The following is a 15,980-nucleotide window of genomic DNA, read 5'->3' as shown; positions in this document are numbered from 1 at the left end:
GTGGACATGTTGGGAATGTGGATCTCACGGGGAGCGTGCCCGCGGTGGCTCAGATGGATAGAGCGTCTGCCGTGTAAGTAGGAGGTCCCGGGTTCGAGTCCCGGTCGGGGCACACATTTTCAACATGTACCCAATGAAGTTCATCAATGCCTGTTTGCAGCTAGGGTGTCCATTCAATTATCATTTCATACTGTAAAGGCTCTATTCTTCTTCTGCACTAAATCTTTCTTTTCTTCATTCCACCATAATATTTTCTGTCAGCTCTTTTGTTGCTTGTCCTGCCACACACCATTACCTCCTCTTAAATCTACCCCATTCCTCTTGGACCGTTTTTGGTTCATCCATTTGGAGATTTTCCTTCACAGTTCTAAGGTACTCTACCCTGGTCTCTTTTTCTTTCAGCTTCCATACCTTGATACGCGTATCCTAATTTTCTGTCCCTTTCCCATGCTTGGCCCCCCTCAGATTCATTATTAGCAGTCGACGGTCACTTTCCAAGGTTTCCGATGGTATTAACTTGATATCTGTGATGTTCCTTTTCATTTTACTATTGCGGAAGCTATAATCAACTACCGACTTTCTATTCAAGTTGCTACTGCACGAGGTAATCGTCTGGCTCTTTTTTTTTTTAACCAGGGGTTCCTGACCACCAGACCATTCTTTTGACAGAAATCCAAACTGTCTTTCACCTTCCTCATTTCCACTGCCCCTCACCCCTTCTGGTGCAAGCATATTTTCATACCACTGCCTTTCTGTTCCAACATGTGCGTTTAAATCCCACCATTATCATCATTTTCTTACCGCCCATCTGATTTTTCATTCCCTCTTTAAATTCTTGTTTTTCTACAGCAGTGCAGCCTACTTGTAGAGCATCATTCGCAATACTTGCACGGTCTTTCCTTTCAATGATATTTTTATCTTCATCATCCTATAACTTATCCTCTCCACTATTTCTTTTAACACATCTCTCACTACTACGCCCACTACTTTCCCTTTCTATCGCGATTCCCATTCCAGTATTATTGTTAGCCTTTTCTTAATTCTCTTCTTTCTTCTCTTGTCTCCCCTTTTTTTTTGTCAGTTCCAACAAATCCAACTTCCTTCTTTCCATTACATCCACCATCTCCTTCACCTTCCCAGCCATTGTCTCTATATTCATTATTCCCAATCGTAATCTATGTTTACAACCGGATCGTCAACTGCTGTATTTATCCATCCCAAGGGTCATACCACTCATGAAAACAGTGGGGTTAGCCGCTGCTGGCTTGCTGCGTCTATCGTAGCTTCACCAGAGCCCCCGTTAGTCTTAACTTTTCAGATTTCTGCTAGCACCTTCACATCTCCAGTAGCGGCCCCGAAACACACGCGGTTCCCACTGTACTGCGCCCCAGCGACCAGTCCTCTGCATCATTACGTTGCCCGTCACTCATAACGGGGACTGGGGATTGGACTTCTGGGAAACAGTACATTCCTAGATTCATCACTTAATGTAATAATATTCCTAGCTATTGGTTCTTGAAACTTTGTGTCTTTCGCGGAATATTGATATGTCTTCAGCCACCTTCAGTTCAGGTTTTCAGCATTTCCGTGACCGCATATCAGTGGGTCAGACGAACCCGTAGTGAACGTTCGTGCTACCCTTTCTGGTATGCGTTAAATATCCTCCTTTAGTTCCGTTTGGTATGGGCACCACAGGCTTTAGCAATATTCTACCACGAATCGTACGATTGCACTGATCTTCTTTGTAGACTGATTGCATTTTCAAAGTTATGAGTTATTACAGCATATCTCTGACACACACAGGAGACAATTACCGAGTGGGTAACAATCTCCCACAAACTCTATTTGTCGGGCGGGGAAGTGCTTACAAATGAGTACAGTCTGGGTAAGACAATGACTTACTACCTGGAAAAAAATGGACAAAGACACACATAGTGGCTTTGGAAGTGGGGTTTAATGTGGTCGTTCGGCTGATTGGTTGTATTTCTGATGACTTTTAATCCCTAGCAGATGGGATGGAAAAACGGTGACATTTAAATAGAACTCGAAACGCGTGGAGCAGTTTCGACCAAACTTGGTACATATACGACTGGAAACCAAATGGTGTGAAAAGAGCATGTCTAAGGTTAGCAGAAGCAGTGGGAAGGAGTAAGGCGTAAGTGTAGCAATTTCAACGAGATGTGGTAAATTGTGTTACTGTGTGCGGAAAAAAATACTGTTGGCTACGACAGTTGTAGAACCTATAGGGCGGTGTGCGGGTGCGTAGGAGCGACATGTAAAAATAATCGAAAACGAACGATATTAGCGTCGAATCCATATTTTTCAGGGAAACTCTTGGAGCATTTGCAGCCAAACTTGGTATATATAAGACTGGAATACGTAAATAACCGGGGATTGCCAGGTAAGCAACTTGTTTGAATAGGCTTATAGTAATTCAGTTAACAATCAACTCTTACAAGGTCATAACAAAAGTGGTCTCTATGGTGAACCAGGGAATTGGGGGGGGGAGGGGGGTAAGGACTGGTTTTAACCCCTCAGTGCTTCAATAAATTTCTTCATGGAAGAAAAAAATAAAAAATTATGTCGCTCTAGAAGTCCCCGAAACACTCAGGACATAGCAGCACATGTCAGAAGCGTTGGTAGCTTCGTGTAGAATCTGCACCTACCGACATTGGCGCTCGAAGACAATTAACCTTACCCTTACAGCAGTTGCACTGATTCGATGTGAATTCGCGACGCCCGGCGTTACGGTGTGAATATTCTTTTTATTTCGGCTTGTACGATGTGGACGCTACCGTCATAAGCAGGTACTAGTAAACCCCCGATTCCTTGTTAAATCCAATTCCCGCGTATAAAATAGCTTGAGACGTCTGATTACAAATGAGTTTGCTTTTAAGCATGTAAGCGAGAAACAGTTTAGGAAAGATTTGAAATTTCGCTTAAAGTTTGTTAGAAGTCGTTATTTCATTATGAAACACTAGATGAACATAATCGAGGTAACTTGTGCTTCATTTTAAGTGAAAGCTGGTTTTACAGGCATCTCAATGTTTATGCCGTCTCCTGAGGCAGCGGCAATAGCGTCGCTTGTGGCGCGTAGCTGCCAACCTATTCGCGGACAACTTCCAATACGTTTCACACTCCTTCCCCCGTTAAAATACAATTGCAATATGTTAGCTATATTAAGCATACAGTAATATATGACCTTAAACGCATCAAATGTTAACTGATGAGCGGCCACATTCTTCACTGCAGCCGGCCGGTGTGGCCGTGCGGTTATAGGCGCTTCAGTCTGGAACCGCGTGACCGCTACGGTCGCAGGTTCGAATCCTGCCTCGGGCATGGATGTGTGTGATGTCCTTAGGTTAGTTAGGTTTAAGTAGTTCTAAGTTCTAGGGGACTGATGACCACAGATGTTAAGTCCCATAGTGCTTAGAGCCATTTGAACCATCTTCACTGCAAACTTTTCAAAATATGCGCCATGTTTTAGTTTACTTCGAAGTATCACTAACGAAAAGAAAAGCAGTTCATTATCAAGCTGCAATGTCGGACTATAGGTTGCGGAAAAATCAAAATATTTTTTACCTAATACTTGGAGAAATGCATGATGCATACACACTGCGCTGTCTTACTATATATTTATTCACAACCGGTTTCAGTCATTGATCATCTTCACATTGGAAAAATATTGTGAAAACTTCACACGTCATACATGCTATTTAAACAGAAAAGACACCATATCTGACTTGCAAGCATCAGAAAAAGATACTTCACGCCATGCCAGATCAGTGGAGCTGCGCGCTTACATTTGGGCTTTCCAGGATTTGCCTTTCGCCTCCTTCCTTTGACGACTAATCCTGTATTTAACGGATGAAGGGGCTGATGACGGGGCAGTTTGGTCCCTTTCACTCCTACCCAACCAACCAACCCTTAGGAAAAGATAGGCTGTTTACTATTGGCGGGTTACATAATTGAATTAGTCGATAGTATTGACAGCTCTTTTGGATTGTTTCTGGTCAACGTTGCTGCCTATAGAAACTTGACACCGTGAGAAAACTGTTGTGTAACCCAGTAAGGCACGAAAAATCGATGCTTGTTGCAGTGGCGCAGCTAACGCTGTGTGTATTCACATGCAATGTGACACGCAAAAAAAAAAAAACGGGGAAGCCCGAATATTGTCCGAATACATCAGTGCTGCATCGGAAGCATATCGCAGATCCGGCAACTCTTTGGAAGTTGTTGTGGCAGGTGCTAGAGCAAACTCATGATGCGTCTTCGCAATAGAGGGGGACAGCAACGGGTTGAGCTTCAGTAGATAATTCTGAGGATAATTACTTCACCTGCGCTAACATGTACTGACACGATCTCTCAGCAGTTCATTGTAAATAATGTGTTCGTGATGTGTCCAGTGTCCGTGACAGTTAACTTCAAATCGGTCAAAATTCAACACTATGTGCAAAATTCGTAACAGATTTGTTTAGAGTGTACGATACCGTTTAAGGGATGGTTAGTAAACTTCAGTTGGAGAAAGACGGTGGTATAAACGTAAGACTCTGAGAAACGGTTGTCGGAAATAAATTGACCATCGCACCAGTGAATCGAAGGAATTACCTGAATGGGACGGAAATCGGTAGATTTGATGTACATGCACGGACAAACAAATGACAAAATGGGATTATTCATTAAAGAGAAAGAGCTTCACAAATTTAGCAAGTCAACAATGCGATGGGCTACCTCTGCACCCTATGCAAGCAGTTATTCGATTTGGCATTGACTGATGGAGTTGTTGAATGGCTCCCTGAGTTATATCGCGCCACATTCTATCCAATTGGTGCTTTAGAACGTCAAAATCCCGAGCTGATTGGAGGGCCTTGCCCAAAATGTTTCATACGTTCTCAGTTGGAGAGAGATCCGGCGACCTTGTTGGCCAGGGTAAGGTGGGATAGACTGTCGCTCTATGCGGGCAGGCAGTATCCTGTTGAAATGAAATGTAAGTCCAGGATGGCTTCCCATGAAGGGCAACAAAACGGGGCACAGAATATCGTGGTCGTGCTGCTGTGCTGTAAGGGTGTCGCGGGTAACAACGGAAGGAGCCCTGCTACGAACAGAAATGGCAACCCGGACCATCACTCCTGGTTGTTGGGCTGTATGATGGACCACAGTCAGCTTGGTATCCCACCGCTGTCCGGGGCATCGCCAGGCACGTCTTCCCTGGTCATCGGGGCTCAGTTTGAAGCGCGACTCATTACTGAAGAAAGTTCTACTCCAATTCATGAGGCCGGCCGCGGTGGTCTAGCGGTTCTAGGCGCTCAGTCCGGAACCGCGCGACTGCTACGGTCGCAGGTTCGAATCCTGCCTCGGGCATGGATGTGTGTGATGTCCTTAGGTTAGTTAGGTTTAAGTAGTTCTAAGTTCTAGGGGACTGATGACCATAGATGTTAAGTCCCATAGTGCTCAGAGCCATTTTTTCCAATTCATGAGATTCCAGGCCGGAGACCTGTCTGGAGACAATATGTATAAGGACCACGAGGGCGGATGAAGAATGGGAAACTGAGAACGAAGTGCTCGGATTAAAGAGAGACTAAGACAGGGATGTAGTGTTTCGCCCCTACTGTTCAATCTGTACACAGAAGAACCAGTGACTGAAATAAAAGAAAGGTCCAAGAGTGGGATTAAAATTCATTGTGAAGGGATACCAGTGATAAGAGTAGCTGATGACATTGCTCACATTTTTTCAGTGAAAGTGAAGAAGAATTACAGGATTTTCTGAATGGAATGGTCTAATGAGTACAGAATATAAATTGAGAATAAATCGAAGAAAGACGAAGGTAATGAGAAGTAGCAGAAATGGGAAACTTGGTATCATAATCGGGGATCAAGAAGTAGCCGACGTTAAGGAATTCTGCAATGATGGTTGGAGCAAGGACACAGAAAGCAGATCAGCACAAGCAAAGAGGTCATTCCTGGACAAGGGAAGCCTACTTGTATCTAACATAGGTCTTAATTTGAGGAAGAAATTTCTGAGAATATACGTTTGGAGCACAGCATTGTATGGTAGTGAAACATGGACTGTGGGAATACTGGAACAGAGGAGGATCTAAGCATTTGAGGTGTCGTGCCACAGAAGAATGCTGATAGTTAGGTGGACTGATAAGGTGGTTCTACGCAGAATCGGCGAGAGAAGGAATAAATGCGAAAACACTGACTTGAATAAGTGACAAGGTGATAGGGTATTGTTAAGACTTCAGGGAATAAGTTACATGGTACTAGAGGGACCAGTAGAGGGTAAAAAGCGTAGAGGTAGACATAGATTGGAATACACCCAAGAAAAATTAAGTATGTAGGTTGCAAGTGCTACTGTGAGATGAAGAGGTTGGCACAGGAGAGGAATTCGTGGTGGGCCGCACAGACCAGTTAGAAGACTGGTGATCGTCACGATTGTTTTGTACTAGTGTCCTTTGTTAGAATGTCCGCATTTCCCAAGTATTTTACCAATGAACAGAAGTTTTCCACTTGCTGTCCCTATGATTTGAGCCTATGTGATCGTTCAGTTTCATAAACTTGCCAATTGTTACACCGAGGTATAACGACCGATTCCATTTGTGACTTGTTGATACTGATGTCAAAGGATAATACGTTTTTCGTTTTGTGAAGTGCACATTTGTAAGTTTCTGAACTTTTAAAGGGAGTTGCCAATCGTTGCATCACTTTGAAATTTTATCAAGATCGGACTGAATTTTTGGGCAGCTTTTTCAGGCAGTTGTTCGTTGTAGATAACTGCATCATCTGCGGAAAGTCCGAGGATATTGTTATAGTCTGCAAGGCTGTTAATAAAAAAGGCATGAACAGCAACAGTTCCAAGGCATTTCCCTGGGGTACAGCTGGAATTATTTCTACGTCTTTGGAAGACTCTCCATCCAAGATAACTTGCTCTCTCCATCCAAGATAACTTGCTACGCCATCCATACAAAGAAATCCTCAAGCCAGTTACATCTTTTTCTTCTCAGCGTTAATCCCATCTAATACGCCGTCTGCTGTATTCAAGATTTGACAGATTTGTTTGATTTAACTTCGTCGCCGGATGTCCTACCTGTCTCCGCAGCTGTCTATTACCTCAGAGAGGGAAGTCTTGTGCGCCGCCTGTCTGTAAATCGTGTAAACTGTGGTCCGCATGTGATTGTATTTTAAATGTTCAGCCGGCCGCGGTGGTCTAGCGGTTCTAGGCGCTCAGTCCGGAACCGCGCAACTGCTACGGTCGCAGGTTCGAATCCTGCCTCGGGCATGGATGTGTGTGATGTCCTTAGGTTAGTTATGTTTAAGTACTTCTAAGTTCTAGGGGACTGATGACCACGGATGTTAAGTCCCATAGTGCTCAGAGCCATTTGAACCATTTTTTTTTTTTTAATGTTCGTGCATCGTATTGTCTCAGGTGGAATGTGGGAACAGCCCAGCTTTTACCTAAACGAGCGGGGGTAGAGCAGAAGAAAAGAAAGAGGAAAAAAAAAACAGCTGGCAGCTCCATCAGCCTCGTTCGTTAATCCGCGCAGAGATTCGGTCCAGGTCTGGTTCACCTTCCGCTCTCGCTAGCTAGCGCGCTGCGAGCAGGTCACAAGTTTCGATTTATGCCTCTTACGATCGAACGTTCGATAATAAGCATAAGTGTGGTATTGTGTCAAAAGCTTTTCGGAACACAAGGAATACTACCTCTTATCTGCTTTTATCCGTAGCCTTGTGATAAAAGTGCGGGTTGAGTTTCACATGATCGACGTGTTCAGAATCCACGCCAATTGGCAGTCAAGGCGATCATTGTGTTCGAAATGCCTCATTACGGTAAGGAACCCAAAAAAAAATGCAGACTGTATTGAATCATTAAAAAACCATTCAAAAACCAAGATCGCCCAAAATATTTGTTTATTTAATACATCCAGTTTTAACAGTCTTAGCTGCCATCTCCAGGTCTTAAACATTTTTTATAGTAAAAAATCACTATTTTACGCTGACCTCATGCACAATATGTCAAGTGAATAAAACTCAGCACATTATAAACGTTTGTCATCGCTGAAATATCTAAAAATAAACAGCATCTTGTCCAAAAGGCAATGTCCATATACATATTGCTCACAGATGCTTGTTAATGGTACAAATACGGTATACAATAGCCCATCTGTTTACATATGCTGGACACATACTAAACGGTGCAAATCCCACTTTAAATGGCGTACAAGGTACAACTGATATACATATCGGTCAAGATGCTTGTTACGTCATACAAATAAGGTGCAGAATAGCACATCTGTTTACATATGCTAGACACGTACTCGCACTAAACAGTGCAAATCCACTTTATATGGCGTACAAGGTACAGAGTAAAATGAACATTTCTTACTACAAAAAATGTTTAAGACTTGAAGATGACAACTAGGGCTGTTGAGACCGGTGGTCTTGAATAAAAAATATATAGTGGGATCTTGGCTTTTGAATGATTTTGTAACAATTAAAACAGATAGCCCTTCAATACTCTCTTAATGCCTTGAATCAAAACACTTTCATACATTCTTGGGGATGGCAGACGATCCAATCACAAGTAACATAGACTGTGTAGGTAGATGCAGTGATCTCACCGCCTTGAATCATTATGCAAACTGGAAACGCAGTGCTTTGTGTAGCAACTGTTGCATACCAACATTGACTTTCAAAGTATTTATTTCACATCTGAACCAAAGAGTGTCAGTTGCCATGAGAGGAGGGGAATGCCGGACTCTACATCTACATGATAACTCTGCAGATCACAATTAAGTGCGTGGCAGAGGGCTCATTGGAATCACCTTGAAGCTATTTCTCTTCCGTTCCACTCTCGAACAGCGCGCGGGAAAAATGAAATCTCTTCGTTCGAGCTCTAATTTTTCGTATTTTATTATTATGATCACATACCCCTATGTAGTTGGGCGCCAGGAAAATATTTTCACACTCTGACGAGACAGTTGGTGATTGAAATTTCAAGAGAAGATCCTGCCACAACGAAAAAGCCTGATTGCAACCTCAATTGGCTTTTTATGCCCGTGGCATTCTGTCTCCTACTTCGTACTAATACAAAATGAGCTGCCCTTCCTCGGATTTTCTCGAAGTCCTCCGTCAACACCATCTGATGCGGATCCCACACCGCACAGCAGAACTTTAAAAGAGGGCGGACAAGCGTGGTGTAAGCAGTCTCTTTAGAAGACCTCTTGCACCTTCTGTGCCAATAAATCTGTCTTTGATTTACTTTCCCCACGAAATTATCTATGTGATCGTTCTAATTTAATTATTCGTAATTGTAATCACTAATTATTTAGTTGAATTTACAGCCTTAAGATTTGTGTGACTTATCGCGTAATCGAAATTTAGCGGATTCCTTTTAGTGTTCATGTGGATGACTTCACACTTTTCATTATTTACAGTCAGTTGCCTCTTTTCGCACTAAACAAAAATCTGGTCTAAATCATTTTGCAATTCGTTTTGATCATCTGATGACTTTACAAGACGGTAAATGACAGCATCATCTGCAAACCATCTAAGAAGGCTGCTCAGTTCATCTCCTAAATCGTTTATGTAGTTCAGGAAAAGCAGAGGGCCTGTAACACTTCCACACACGCTAGACGTTACTTCTGTTTTACTCGATGACTTTCTGTCAGTTACTACGAATTGTGAGCTTTCTGACAGGAAATTACGAATCCAGACCCACAATTGATGCCATGCTCCGTAGATACGCAATTTGATTAGAAGGCGCCTGTAAGTCCATTCACTCGAAATACTGAGTTGCATTCGAGCACATTTCTGACCCAGAAAGAAAACCCTGCTGTGTTAACTCTACAGCTGCACACCTTGCAGAGCAGGCAGTCATAGTTCTGTCGCTAGTCATCGTCGCACTGTTGAAACTTGCGACGACTGATAAGATAGGATGTACCTATGTTGCCTTTCTTGGAACGGCGTCAGTGGAGAAGAATCCGGGGATTCTCAAAACTTGCACAGTATATCGACAGCACAAAACAAGATATGTGCAAAAATTCTTGAAAACTTGTATGGAAAGAGATCGACAGAAAAACGACTGACAGTTTTGTTCGAAGTAATTTCAATAACTCAGCTCAGATTAGACTACCGCCACCACCTTGGTCTCCTTTGGAAGAGGGAATATGAATTTTTTTGCCTTAAGTGCTGCAGCATTGGTAACTCACGTCGCGAACTGCGCACGCTCTTAGTCAATCCACGATTTTCGACTTAATGGATTTGAGACGTGTCCATTAACGAGATCGTATTTCAGGCCCTAATTATTTGACCCGTGTGAACCAAATGCCGTTTAGAAGAGGAATTTAGTGTCTATGTGTTACAATTCATGCTGGGACGAAACTGTGTATCTCTCAAGTTCAAAAATGACCCGGAGCTGTGAATTTGAAAAGTTTGAGAAGTTTCCATTTTTTTAAAATGTCACGAAATATGAAGGCAAGAGAGAACCAGCATTACAAATCTTGCACGAATGCATGGAGCACATAATTATGAAGATAATTTCTCCGAAAACGTTACACCCAGACCCACTGCCGCCAACAGGCAACTTAAGCCAGCTACGAGAATGTAGACTACGTGATGCGCGTAGGTTAAGTACGGATGTAGATTTTGTTGCTCGCGAGACGGAGGGTCCAATGCAGGTGGACACGAACCATTTGGACCTACGCCAGTACCCAAAATGGCGGCCGGGACCTAAACTCGACTTGTACCACAGACGAGGTCGCTTGTTTAAAAATATGTTTTATGGAAATATGCTATACAAGACTGACGTTTTCACAGAAATAACAGCATTGTATATGTCTTTTTTCCCCATAGCTATAGGTATAGCATTCGCGATCGCGGAACACAATGAAGAACTCTCCGTTGCGCGCGAGGTCGTCTGTCTGCTCCCCCAGTGTGACTAATTGGAGCTGGCGTGACTTACGTCCTGCACGCATCGTGCTCCGATGGTTCCTAGACATGGCAGTGGCAGCTGGCTGTGTGACGTGCTAATTACCCAGACTCAACCGAGCTGACATATTGCTCTTCGCTGGTCCTGGAAACTTAAGTAGAACATTGTGCCAGTATCATGATCCCTCTAACGTAGTATTTAGAGCACAACAGAATGCTCTAATATGCGCACCACATTTGCAAGTTGGAAAAGAAAGTGCTCAAAAAAAGGTTTGCTCCATTAGCATATCTCCGAAAGTTTCTGAGCTTGTACCCAAGGGAAGCAAGGAATGGAAGGATAAGCCTCATGAAACCAAAGAACAGTAATTTTACTTAAAGAAAATGATGTAAATAACTACAGAGATATATCTCTGTTGCCAGGGCGCTATGAAATATTATCAACAGTATCACTAAACAAGGTAGAGGCAACACTTGATAACCATTTGGGATAATATCGGAGTGGATTTAGAAAGGGCAGATCTTGCTCAGAACAGATTTTCAGCCTAAAGTGCATAATCCGTCACACACTTACAAACTCTAAAGACATAGTCGTAAAATTTATAGATTTTAATAGGGCGTTTGATTCGGTTGATAGGGAAACACTACAGTCTGGAACCGCGCGACCGCTGCGGTCGCAGGTTCGAATCCTGCCTCGGGCATGGATGTGTGTGATGTCCTCAGGTTAGTTAGGTTCAAGTAGTTCTAAGTTCTAGGGGACTGATGACCTCAGAAGTTAAGTCCCATAGTGCTCAGAGCCATTTGAACCACAGGGAAACACTAGATGAAGTGATTCGAGAATGTCGCTTTAAATCTAAACTAGCAAACCCTATTCGTGAAACGCCTACAGACACCAAACCAAAGGAGAGTTTCGCACTGAAGGATCTAAGCCATTCAGAATGAAAACAGGTGTGAGGCAAGGTGACGGCCTGTCTCCACTCCTCTTCAATTGCATCCTAGAGCAAACAGTAAGAGAATGGAAATAAAAACTAAAAGAACATAAGCTATCACCAATAAGACAGGGGACTACGAACACAAATTCGATGTCTAACATTTGCAGATAATTTTGGATGCCATTCTTTATGAAAACCCTACAAACGCAGAAATACAAATCAATCTCTTAGAAGAAATAGCCAACAAAGCAGATCTAAGAATTTCCGGAGAAAAAACAAAATGTATGACAAACATAAAAAACTGTCCAGAATCCTAGTATCAAATATTGTGCGGGTAAAGGGAGTAATGAGTTTAAATATTTGGGGGAAATGATTCAAGAAATGACTTAGAAAAAATTGCTGTAGAAAAGAGAGCACGTGAAATGGAGGTAGCGTATGGTATAACCAGGAACACTTACAACAAAAGGTCTCTGTCAAAAAATTTGAAATTACAGCACAACAACAGAGTAGTAAAACTAGAATGACTTTATGCATGTGAATGTTTTGTATTGAATTACAAATTGCACAACCTTGAAGTACTAGAAAAAAGCATTATTCGAAAAATACTCGGTCCGCTGGGAAATACAGAGGTATGGAAATTAAGAAGTAATGAAGTACATCGCCGCGCAGGATTAGCCGAGCGGTCTTCGAGCCCTCTCTCGGGTATGGGTGTGTGTGTGTGTGTTTGTTCAGATGGCTCTGAGCACTATGGGACTTAACTGCTGAGGTCATCAGTCCCCTAGAACTTAGAACTACTTGAACCTAACTAACCTAAGGACATCACACACATCCATGCCTGAGGCAGGATTCGAACCTGCGACCGTTACGGTCGCGCGGTTCCAGCTGTAGCGCCTAGAACCGCTCGGCCACTCCGGCCAGCTGTGTGTGTTTGTCCTTAGGATAATTTAGGTAAAGTAGTGTGTAAGCTTAGGGACTGATGACCTTAGCAGTTAAGTCCCATAAGACTTCACACACATTAAAAAAAAAAAGTATATCGCAACATAGAAAACATAACTAAAACGCTGTAGAAGAGGCGACTATTATTTTTTGGACATTTATACAGACTGAACGGCAACAGGTTAACTAAACAGATTTTTAAATGTCTTTGAGACACGAAGTCAACAAAAGCCTCGATTCAGGAAGTCAAGAAAGATTTGGAAATAAACAACATAAGTGAAAAAGATGCAACAAAAAGTGAGATTTTTAAGATGAAAGTGTTAAACACGGAAGAAGAAGACAGGTTCAATTGGTCTGAGGAGAGAAAGCATACATAGTAAGAAGATGAAAAAATTCTGAAGGAAGAAGAAAGAAAAACAGGGGGGGGGGACACTGAAATTGGCACGTGGTCCTTAGATGACCCAAACGGAAAAAGAAAGAAGAGCAACAAAACAGTGACCCAAACGGAAAAAGAAAGAAGAGAGACAAACAGTAACCAAAATAAAAGCAGTCTTCGAAAGGGCACGTCTATAAAATGAAAAACTGCTCGTGTGTACAATGCTTGATTCGACGTGGTACGCTGTCCACAAGACGGTGAAAACGCAGCTGCTCAGTCCTGTCCTGCGCTTGGACGGCGGCCGTCCCGGTCTCATATAGTGCAACGACGGACTGGGAATTCCACCTGGTGCACATGTCTTAACTCGTCCATGTTCTAGGCGTGTTGTTCTCTCTGTTGTATACATAAATAGGAACTTCAGTATCCGTGAACATCTGATACGACAAAAAAGCAAAGGAGGACATCAGCCGACAAAACTACGCCAAATCGGACAAATCACTCATGACAGACAGTGCACTTATATTTTTTCTTGATTTCAAATATTACAGAAATATTCGTTTTGTAAATAAATACCGCCTTTTTCTGCTGCAATGTATTTTATTTCTTCCAGACGCGTTTCACATTTTACTTTAAGCCATATCAGTGAAATTGATGGCCGACCCCTGTGGCCGAGCTGTTCTAGGAGCTTCAGTCCGGAACCGCGCTGCTGCTACGGTCGCAGGTTCGAATCCTGCTCGGGCATGGGTGTGTGTGATGTCCTTAGGGTAGTTGAGTTTAAGTAGTTCTAAGTCTAGGTGACTGATGACTTCAGATGTTAAGTCCCATAGTGCTTAGAGCCATTTGAACCATTTGAGTGAAATAGTTCTTCGCGTTTTTGGTTAGCATCTGCGTTTCGTCTCATGTGGTCACATGCTGGAGGTCACACTATAACTTCACTTACGAAATATAAGCACGTTTTCATGTTAAGGCAAACGATATGAAAATTGCGACGAAAAAAGTTCCTCGCAATTTTCATATCGTTTGCCTTATTGCTAGTGATTTAAAGTCCTAACTTTTGTGTGTTCACTTTATGTCTCAAGTTCCCAAAATATCGGCGAATTTATTTTGTGTTTCACGTGACGAAATGGCTCCTTCTCGTGATATAGCAGGAAGTGACGTCACAAACCTTGTAGAGTGCCACGTAAACGTTAGCTAACTCGTCCAGTGTGACGACAGCGTAAGCGCGAGTACCTTTCGGAGATGCTCAACAAACTGCAGTAGCAAAAGCTACAAGAGAGCCATTGAGTATTATGGCGAGTTTGACTGTTGAAATTGGCAAGTTTGACTGTTGAAATTCCAAGAGTCTTTCTTCTTTTCCTTGTGCATCTGACCCACATCGGCGCAAGGTCGGCAGGGTTATTAACGGATTTGGCATGGTTAGTTTCAGCTGTGGCCGGATGCTCTCGCTTTCGCCAGTGCGTTCCAAGATTCGGGCAACATATTACTTCGCCACCCCCCGCGAAATGACCACGACGGGGAAAGCAGGGAAATTTTAGCGCAAGCTGAGGTTTATCGACAGTTACTCTTCCCCCTTATCGTTCGCGAACGGAATGGGAGAGATGGAAATAGGTACTACTACCAGAAGTACCGCACACCGTAAGTTGACTTTCGGAGTTACTCGCACGTGTCTGTGGAAAACATGATAGGTAAACATACTGTAAAGGCACACCGCCACTGAATTTTAAATTAGTGAAAGTAGCGTGAAAGGGTGTGTTGTTTAGCGAAGGAGCATACGGAACTTCGTATTTCAGAACGAAAGATAATAAAAAAAAGTATTGATATGTTAGTAGTAAGAGGGCGTACTGAAAAGTATTGCCGCCGAAGTTTTTACAACAATTTAAATAAAACAAATGTTATTAACGTTCTACATCTTTATTCTTCATGGCTACATATTTATTTCTCAACATAGTCACCCTGGCGACGAACACGTTTCTCCCAATGAGGAGCCATTTTATTGATACCGTCAGTGTAGAATGTCGAACTTTCTTGACGGAGCCACAACCTCACCTTTGTTTGCACTGCTTCATCACAAACAAAGTGAAGTCCTCGAAGAGGTTCTTCAAGTTTTATAACAGATGAAAATCGGACAGGGCCAATTCGGGACTGCGTGGAGGATGATCGACGACAGTGAACCCAAGCGTTTGATTGTTGCACATGTCGCAGCCCTCGTGTGTGGTCTGGTATTGTAGTGCTGAAGGAGGGGTGCTCCGTGTGCGGACGGACTATTTCATGCTTTAACTTTTCTGAGGAGTGTCTCTCATGCATCGACATAGTTAAGTTACTTACCACCACGTTACTCGGTAAAATTCGGAGCCCTCTAGCGACACAGACTTGCAGCTCGAGTCAGCGAAACGGGAAAGTCGAGCGAGTAATGTGCATTAACAGGTAATACTTCCACCAATATTAAGAACAGAATAAAAAATTCGGAGGCATAACTTTTCAGCACGCCCTCATCTTATTGAGACCAAATAAAAACTTGCTTGATTACTGCGATGTTCCGATCAAGCGGCAAAATACGAAGCGTTCATTCGAAAATGAGTGTGCGACTTAGTGTGGGAATCCCCGTCCATCAAGAAGAGAATGGTGGCAGTTCTCTTCCTCATAACGGGAATGTAGAAACTTGTGGTCGACTCTCAGGCAAGTTTCTGGGAACTGGTACGCGGAAAGATGCCAGCCTCTAGTCGTAAACGCTCTTAGAGCCATTCGTCTCGCGTCCAGATCCGTCAGTTCATTCTTTCTCAACGATAGCGCTGCCGCACGATAAAAATACGTGT

General features: G+C 42.9%; 1 protein-coding gene and 1 non-coding gene across 2 annotated transcripts in view; both read left to right on the top strand.

Moving 5' to 3' along the window:
* Positions 1-15,980, top strand: part of LOC124782574 (kinesin-like protein Klp98A) — a 376,800-nt gene that overhangs the window by 25,647 nt on the left and 335,173 nt on the right. The window lies entirely within an intron of this gene.
* On the top strand, positions 38-112 carry Trnat-ugu. The gene has a single exon. It is a non-coding gene; the product is annotated as a tRNA-Thr (tRNA).

Source organism: Schistocerca piceifrons, chromosome 1, assembly GCF_021461385.2.
Source record: "Schistocerca piceifrons isolate TAMUIC-IGC-003096 chromosome 1, iqSchPice1.1, whole genome shotgun sequence".
Taxonomy (NCBI): Eukaryota; Metazoa; Arthropoda; class Insecta; order Orthoptera; family Acrididae; genus Schistocerca; species Schistocerca piceifrons.
Note: the sequence above shows the minus strand (reverse complement) of the source record. Positions and strands in the feature narration are given on the sequence as shown.